Raw genomic sequence first — 9284 nt, 5'->3', positions numbered from 1 at the left:
CTATGATCTTCGTTTTTTGAATGTTTTAAGCCAGCTTTTTCATTCTCCTCTTTCACTTTCATCAAGAGGCTTTTTAGTTCCTCTTCACTTTCTGCCATAAGGGTAGTGTCATCTGCATATCTGAGGTTATTGATATTTCTCCTGGGAATCTTGATTCCAGCTTGTGCTTCATCCAGCCCAGCGTTTCTCATGATGTGCTCTGCATATGAGTTAAATAAGCAGGGTGACAATATACAGCTTTGCTATACTCCTTTCCCAAATTGGAACCAGTCTGTTGTTCCATGTCCAGTTCTTACTGTTGCTTCTTGACCTGCATACAGGTTTCTCAAGAGGCAGGTCAGGTGGTCTGGTATTCCCATCTCTTGAAGAGTTTTTCACAGTTTATTGTGATCCACACAGTCAAAGCTTTGGCATAGTCAATAAAGCAGAAGTAGATGTTTTTCTGGAACTCTCTTTGCTTTTTCTATGATCCAACAGATGTTGGCAATTTGACCTCTGGTTTCTCTGTCTTTTCAAAATCCAGCTTGAACATCTGAAAGTTCTTGGTTCATGTACTGTTGAAGCCTCACTTGGACAATTTTGAGCATTACTTTGCTAGTGTGTGAAATGAGTGCAATTATGCAGTAGTTTGAGTGTTCTTTGGCATTGCCTTTCTTTGGGATTGGAATGAAAACACCTTTTCCAGTCCTGCGGCCACTGCTGAGTTTTCCAAATTTGCTGGCATATTGAGTGCAGCACTTTCACAGCATCCTCTTTTAGGATTTGAAATAGCTCAGCTGGAATTCCATCACCTCCACTAGCTTTGTTCATAGTGATGCTTCCTAAGGCCCACTTGACTTTGCATTCCAGGATGTCTGGCTCTAAGTGAGTGATCACAGCATCGTGGTTATCTGGGTTGTTAAAATCTTTTTTGTATAGTTCTTCTGTGTGTTCTTACCATCTCTTCATAATATCCTCTGCTTCTGTTAGGTCCATACTGTTTCTGTCCTTTATTGTGCCCATCTTTGTATGAAATGTTTCCTTGGTATCTCTAATTTTCTTGAAGAGATCTCTAGTCTTTAAAGTACACACAAAATTTCACATGGTCTGAGTTCCACCACAGAGGCAGTAGTTTGAAAGGAGCCAGTGTCCAACCTGTTTATTGATCTTGGAGAACATCCTGGAGATGCAGGAGTCAGCTGGGACTTCCCTTAGGGATGGAGACATGGCAGCAGCCATTTGGGGAAGTCATTTTACTTCAGTAAAAATGGTGATGGCACCTGCCACTTTGGAATAATCCCTCTAGCCTACTAGCACCGGGTGCTGATATGCCCACCAGCAGGATGGCTCCAGCATCAGGTCCCCCCAGGTCAAGCAGTCAGCCATACAGGGACCCAGCACTACCCACCAGTAGGCTAGTACCAGCCTCCAGTCCCCTCAGGCCATACAGGCAGCTGCATGAAGACCAGGTTCTGACTTCTGTAGGCGACAGCCTCTGAAGAAGACATGGATTTAACCGATTCAGGGTCCAGACCTGCCTATCAGGGCACCCTGTATAGCCAGCCCTGCCGCAACCTAAGGAAATATACACAGCCGTGTAAGGGGCACTTCTAGAGCAAGTACCTCTGATGACCAGAGGGGAGCATTTTGCTGAGCCTCATATGGCATCACCCATATAAGATAATTCTCTAACATCAGTAAATACAACCGATTGACCTCTGTCTAGAAATAAACAGTACTGGGCAAAATGAGGAGACAGAGGAATATCTTCTAAAAGAAGGAAGAAGACATAACTTCAGAGGAAGAACTAAATGAGGTGCTGCTAAGCAATCCACCCAATGTAGAGTTCAAGGTAAAAATCATAAATATGCCCACCAAACTTCAAAAAAGTATGGAAAATACAGTGAGATTTTTCAGAAATAAGAAGAAGAATCTGACAAAACCAAAAAATATGCTAACCGAAAAGATACAGTAGAAGAAATCAGCGTCTGTATTAGATGATACAGAAGAATGAATCATCAAGCTGGAAGACAGAGTAGTGGAGATCACCAAGCTGAACAGCAGAAAGGAAAAAATAATTTTTAAAAATGAGGATAGTGTAAAAGACCTCAGGGATAACATCAAGAGTACTAATGTTTGCATTATAAGGGTAGAGAAAAAGAATAGAGAGAAAGGGGTAGAGAACTTTTATGAAGATATAATAATGGAAAACTTCCTTAACCTGGGGAAGGAAACAGACATCTAGGTTCAGGAAGCACCAAAAATTTCAAACAAAGTGAGGCCAAAAAAATCCAAACCAAGACAAATTGTAGTCAAAATGGCAAAAATGAAAAAGAATTTTTTTTTAACAATAAGGAAAGATGTAACTAGTTACAAATAAGGAACTCCCACAAGACTCTTAGCTGACTTTTCAGCAAGAAGTTTGCTGGCAATAAGGGAGATGCGTGATATTTAAAGTGGTGAAAGGCAAAAAATCTACAGCAAAGTATATGCTAGCAAAGTTTTCATTTAGATTTAAAAGAGAGAGAAAGAATTTTACAATCGAAACCTAAAAGAGGGGCTTCCCTGGAGGTCCAGTGGTTAGGACTCCGTGCTTCCACTGTGGAACTGGGTGGGGAACCGCATCCCACATACTGCCCAGTGTGACCAGACACACACACACACACACACACACACAAAAAAAACCAAAAACCCAAACCTAATAAAAGAGTACAGTCGTCTATGATAAAAACACTCAACAAAGAGAGTATAAAGGGAACATTCCTCGGCATAATGAAGACCATATGTGACAGATCCACAGCCAATATACTCAACTGTGAAAAGCTGAAAGCATTTCCTCAAAGGTCAGGACCAAGACAAGGGTATCCACTATCACCAGTTTTATTCAACATGGTATTGGAACTAGCCATAACAGCTAGGTAAGAGAAGGAAATTAAGGAATCACAGTGGAAAGAAAGAAGTAAAATGATCATTCTTTGCTGATGGCATGATACTATCTATATACAGAAAACCCTAAACAGTCCACTAAAAAAAATTTTGTAACTAATTAGTAACGGGATACAATATTAATACACAGAAATCTGTGACTTTTCTATAAACTAATAAAGAACTTTCAGAAAGAGAAATTAAGAAAACAATTCCTCTTAAAGTTGTATCCATAATAATAAAATACCAGGAATAAATTTAATCAAGGAGGTAAAAACATGTTCATTAAAAACTTATAAGACACTGATGAAAGGAATGGAGAAGACACAAATAAGTGGAAAAGTATTCTGTGTTCATGCATTGGAAGAATTAATATTGTTAAAATGTCCTAACGTAGTGTTTAAAGCAATCTACAGATTCAGTGAAATCCGTATCAAAATTTCAATGGCATATTTCACAGAAGTAGAACAAATAATTCTAAAACTTGTGTGGAATCACAAAAGACCCAAAGAACCAAAACAATCAAGAATGAAGAACAAAACAGGAGGCATCATGCTCCCTGATTTCAAGCTATACTACAAAGCTACAATAATCAAAACAGTATGGTACCGGCACAAATACAAACACACAGATCAGTGGAACAGAATAGAAAGTCCAGATATAAACCCACACATCTATGGACAATTAATTTACAACAAGGAAGTAAAAATATACAATGGAGAAAAGACAGCCTTTCCAATAAATAGTGTTGGAAAAACTAGATCACTGTCTTATACCACATACAAGAATTAACTCAAAATGAATTAAAGTCTTGGTGTAAGACCTGAAACCATAAAATTCCTGGAAGAAAACAAGCAATATCTTCATTGACACCAGTCTTAGCAATGTTTTTGTGGATACTTAACGAGAGAAAGTGTATGTGTCAGTCACTTAGTCATGTGTGACTCTTTGTGACCCCATGGACTGTAGCCTGCAAGGCTCCTCTGTCCATAGGATTCTCCAGGCAAGAATAGTGGAGTAGGTTTTCCAACTTAATGAGAGAAGATATTTGCAAATCATATATTTGACAGGAGGTTAATATTAAAAATATACAAAGAATTCATAGAATTAAAAAAAAACACCCTGATTTTAAAATAAGCAGAGGACCTGAATAGACATTTTTCCAATGAAGGCATACAGATGACCAATGGATACATGGAAAAGTGTTCAGCATTACTAATTATTAGGGAAATGCAAATCAAACCCATAATAAAATATCACCCCATACCAGTAGAATAACTGTTATTAAAAAGACAAGAAATAGCAAATGTTGGTGAGGATGTGCAGAAAAGGGAATTCTCATACACTGTTGGTGGGACTATAAATTGGTACAGCTACTATGGAAAACAGTATGGAGATTCCTTAAAAGATTATGACTATAACTATCATATGATCCCACTATTGCACTTCCAGGTATATATCTGAAGAAAATGAACACACTAATTTGAAAAAATACATTCCCTATGTTCACTGCAGCATTATTTGCAATAGCCAAGATATGGAAAGAACCTATGTGTCAATCAATGGAATGGATGGATAAAGATGCTCACACACACACACACACACACACACACACGTCTGTATATAAGATGTTGACACATCTTATATGTATGAGACATACAATGGGATAACACAATAGTATTCAACCATAAATGAAGGAAATCCTGCCATTTGAGACAACATAATGGACCTTGGAGATATTAAGTGAAATAAGTCAGGCAAAGACAGATACCATATGATTTCACTCATATGTGGAATCTAAAAGAAAGCAATGAACAAACAAAAGAACCCTCATAGAGAACAAATTAGCAGTTACCAGATGGGAAAGGGATTGGGAGGTGGGCAACATGGGTGAAGGGGATCAACTGCATCGTGATGGATGGCAACTAGATCTGTGATGGTGATCACTTTGTAGTATATATCAGTTCTGAAGTATAATTCTGTACATCTGACTCATATAGTTTTTAAAAGATTAAAAAATTCTATACTGTTTTGTTTTCCAGAGTCAAATACTTAGTGTATATATAGGCCTATCCTGAAATAGTTGTTAGAGACTTTTTCTTTAATGTAATTATTATAAAACTAGGTTTTTTTTTAATTCAACAGCATGTTACTTTTAAGAGATAATCAGCCTTCTCAAACCTATTGCAATAGAGGTTGCTGTTTCCCAGCGTCTATCCAACACATTCCTTTTAGTCATGAAATCTCCAAGTTTTAGCTGTGCCCATGACTACCTGAGCTTCCCAGGTAGCGCTAGTGGTAAAGAACCTGCTTGCCCGTGCAAGAGACATAAGAGATGTGGGTTTGATTCCTGGGTCAGGAAGAGCCCTTGGAGAAGGAAATGGTAGCCCATTCCAGTATTCCTGCCTGGAGAATCCCATGTTACTTCTGACAGCTTAGAAGGCAGAACAGTGCTTGCTGTGCCCACACTTTTCTTTTTTTCATCAAATGAACTTTTAAAATTTAAATTTTATTTCTTTATTTTTGGCTGTGCTGGGTCTTCACTGCTGTACATGGCTTTCTTTAGCTGTGGTGAGTGGTCTGCTCTCTAGTTGCAGTATGAGGGCTTCTCACTCTGGTGGTTTCTCCTGTTGAAAAGCATGGGCTCTAGGCACGGAGGCTTCAGTAGTTGTGACATGTGGGCCCAATAGTTGTAGCTCGAGGGCTCTAGAATGTGGGCTCAGTATTTGTGACCCACAGGCTTAGTTTCTCTGAGGCATGTGAGATCTTCCCAGACCAGGGACTGAACCCACGTCCCCAGCACTGGCGTGCAGATTCTTAACCACTGGACTGCCAGGGAAGTCTCTGCTCATAGCTTTTTAAGGAAGTATTCTCCCACAAAAGAATATTGGTGTCTGTTTATGTGTTGGTGGCTGTTTATTTGTTACACTTTTATCAAGGTATCATGAGAGATATATCGGGCAAGAATTACCCTGATTTTCAATTAAAAAGGAAAGCTAAGGGAGTCACATTCTGTGAGTGTGGCTTGCAATTAAAATGGAGGTAAAATCTGATAGTTCGGGCCTGCAAAGCTGGGAATGTCAACTGCTACTATGCCTCATAAAACAAAGCCTTTGTTCAGTGCCCTTTTCAAAACTTGCTCATTAAGAGTTTTCATGTGGACAGTGGTGGCCCTATTACAAAGGTCAAAATCCAGCCTACTGTTTTAGATGACCATAAAATAGCCACCATTAAAATAACAGAGTGAAATGTGCTAAGCACAGAAGTGAATACATAAGAGTTGGCAGGCTTAGGAATCATGACAAGAAGAAATTTTGACATGGAACCAATAAATAGATTGAAATAGATTGAAAACTTACTAACTTTTGATGCAATTACATTCACAACAAAACCACAAACCTGGCCTGAAAATGCCTGTAATTTTTCAGCCTGTAAAACAACCACCAGCTACCAAACTTACATCATCATCAGAAAGCAGGCTGTGAAATTATTCAACCTCCAAAGAGGCCCACTTTCCAATTCCAACTTCAGACGTGGCTTAGAGGATAATAGATAAGGAAGCTCGTCTCAGAAGGCAAAGTCAGGAGCCCCAGAGCATAAGGGACAATGGTGTTTCTCCCATACAGTAGCACCAGAATCTAACAAAGTGTCTTAGTTCAAGGTTCTATAAGAGAATACTATTGACTGGATAGCTTATAAACAACAAATTTATTTCTCCCAGTTCTGGAGGCTGAGAGTCCAAAATCATGTTGTCTGTAGTTTCAGTATCCTGGTGAGAAGCCTCTTTGGTTTATAGATGACGGTCTTCTTGCTGTGTGTGTGCATATGGCAGAAAGGAGAAGGGAACTTGGGGGTCTGTATGATAAAGGCACTAATTCCATTCGTTAGGACTCTACCCTCATGACCTAATAACCTCCTAAAGACCCTACATCCTGTAACATCACACTGGGAATTAGGATTTCAAAGTATGAATTTTGGGAGGCCATAAATACCCAGTTCATTGTAAAAAGGTATCTTCACAGTTCTAACCAAGAAGATGAAATGTGACTACTATGTTTTGTCCTTTCAAACCATCATAATTGTTTCTTTTTTCCACCCTGGTTTATATGTCAATATGATCCAGTAGGAAGTTGCTCCGTCGTGTCCGACTCTTTGTGACCCCGTGGACTGTAGCCCACCCGGCTCCTCTGCCCATGGGATTCTCCAGGCAAGAACTGGAGTGGGTTGCCATGTCCTTCTCCAGGGGATCTTCCCGACCCAGGGATTGAACCCAGGTCTCCCGCATTGCAGGCAGACGCTTTAACCTCTGAGCCACCAGGGAAGCTCAATACTGGAGTGGGCTACCATTTCCTTCTCCAGGGGATCTTCCCAACCCAGGATCGAATTCAGGTCAGACAGACACTTTACCGTCTGAGCCACTAGGGAAAATTTTCTCCCTTACAGATATCGTTAAAACCTCTGATCCTCTGATGAATTCCTTTCCAATCTTCAATGCTGTTATATATTTATTCTCTTTGAGCTTCTTTACTATCACATCTGTAGGTTTTTCAGAAAGAAATGTTAGAAAGCATATGCTTAGTTTTGACATATCAAATGTGGTGCCTTTAGCAACTTAAAAAAAATCACTGAATTGTTAAGTAGGGTGGGACTTGTAGAATGACTGAATGAGAAGTTTAGCAAATCGCGTCACCAAAAAGGAACAACAAAACCAGACAGAATTCTCAAAACAACTACTTTAGAATTCCAGAGACTGAAAAAAGACATATAATAAATTGAGAAACATTTATTCAGGAAAAACTACTGAACCTTAATAGAAATAGTTGGGAGTTTATGGAATCTTGGTCTAGGCCTGCTTCCATTCCCCCAATCCTGTTCCATAGTGGAGTAGTTCTACCAAAGTAAGACAGCCCTAAGGACCGGTAACCTTGTTGCCAAAGGGGACTGATTTGATTTCGATTAGAATGTGGGGGAAAAAACTCATTCCCAGGAGTTTTGTCAATACGATGGAACAATCCAAGAACAAGAGCAAACATCCAGGAAGGCCAGTCTCATAGTCTGACTGAGACAGAGATCAATGTGATAGAATTGAGAATCCAGAAATAAATCCATATATTTATCATCAGTTAATTTTCAGTGAAGGTATCAGGGCAATTCAGTGAGAAATTATCTCACTCAAAATTGATAATAGATCTGTATTAAGCAACAAAACAGAAACCCTTGAAAGGAGGCAGGAGAAATATCGTTATGACCTTGAGTTAGTCAAAGACTTTTCCGCATGGCTCTATAAAAGAAAAAGTAGATAAATGGCACTGTATAACATTTTAAAACTTTGTGCTTCAGAAGATGCCATTAGGACTTACCCGGTGGTCCACTGCTTAAAGAATTCGCCTGCCAGCGCAGGGGACACAAATTTGCTCCTTGGTCTGGGAAGATTCTACATGCCACAGGGCACCTAAGTCCGTGAGCCACAACTGCTGAGCCATGTTCAGCAACTGTTGAAGCCCATGTGCCCTAGAGACAGTGCTCTGCAACAAGTCAAGCCACCACAGCGAGGTGCCCATGCAACACAATGCAGAGTAGTTCTCTCTCGCCACAACTAGAGAGAGCCCACGTGCAGCAACCAAGACCTGGGGCAACCAAAAAATAAAATTATCAATAATAATAAAAGTTTTTAAAAGATCCCAGTAAAAAATGAAAGATAACAAAGGACTGGAAGAAAATATTTGCAAATTATACATCTGCCAAAGGATTTATATTTAGAGCACATGAAGAACTCCTAAACTCCAATAATAACCCAGTTTTAAAATGAGCAAAATATTAGAATAAACCATTCAGCAGAGAAAAATATATGAATAGCCAATAAGCACATGGAAAGCTGTTTAACATCATTAGTCATTGGGGAAATAAATGAAAACCACAATAAGATACCAACTCATACTCTCTAGAATGTCTGTTATCAGAAATACAGACAATGACAAAGAGTTGGACCATAAAGAAGACTGAGGGCTGAAGGATTGATGCTTTTGAGTTGTGGTTTTAGAGAAGACTTTTAAGAGTCCCTTGGACAGCAAGGAGATCAAACCAATCAATCCTGAATCTTCACTGGAAGGACTGATGCTGAAGCTGAAGCTCCAGTACTTTGGCCACCTGATGTGAAGAGCTAATGCACTGGAAAAGACCCTGATGCTGGGAAAGATTGAGAGTGGGAGGAAAAGGGGACGACAGAGGATGAAATGGTTGGATGGCATCACTGATTCAATGGACATGACATTAAGCAAACTCTGGGAAATAGTGAAGAACAAGGGAAGCCTGGAATGTTGCAGTCCATGGGGTCACAAAGAGTCGGACACAACTTAGCGACTGAACAATAACAAGCAAAT

The sequence above is a fragment of the Capra hircus genome, chromosome 14 (genome assembly GCF_001704415.2).
Source record: "Capra hircus breed San Clemente chromosome 14, ASM170441v1, whole genome shotgun sequence".
NCBI classification, from domain to species: domain Eukaryota; kingdom Metazoa; phylum Chordata; class Mammalia; order Artiodactyla; family Bovidae; genus Capra; species Capra hircus.
This window is presented reverse-complemented; position numbering follows the sequence as displayed.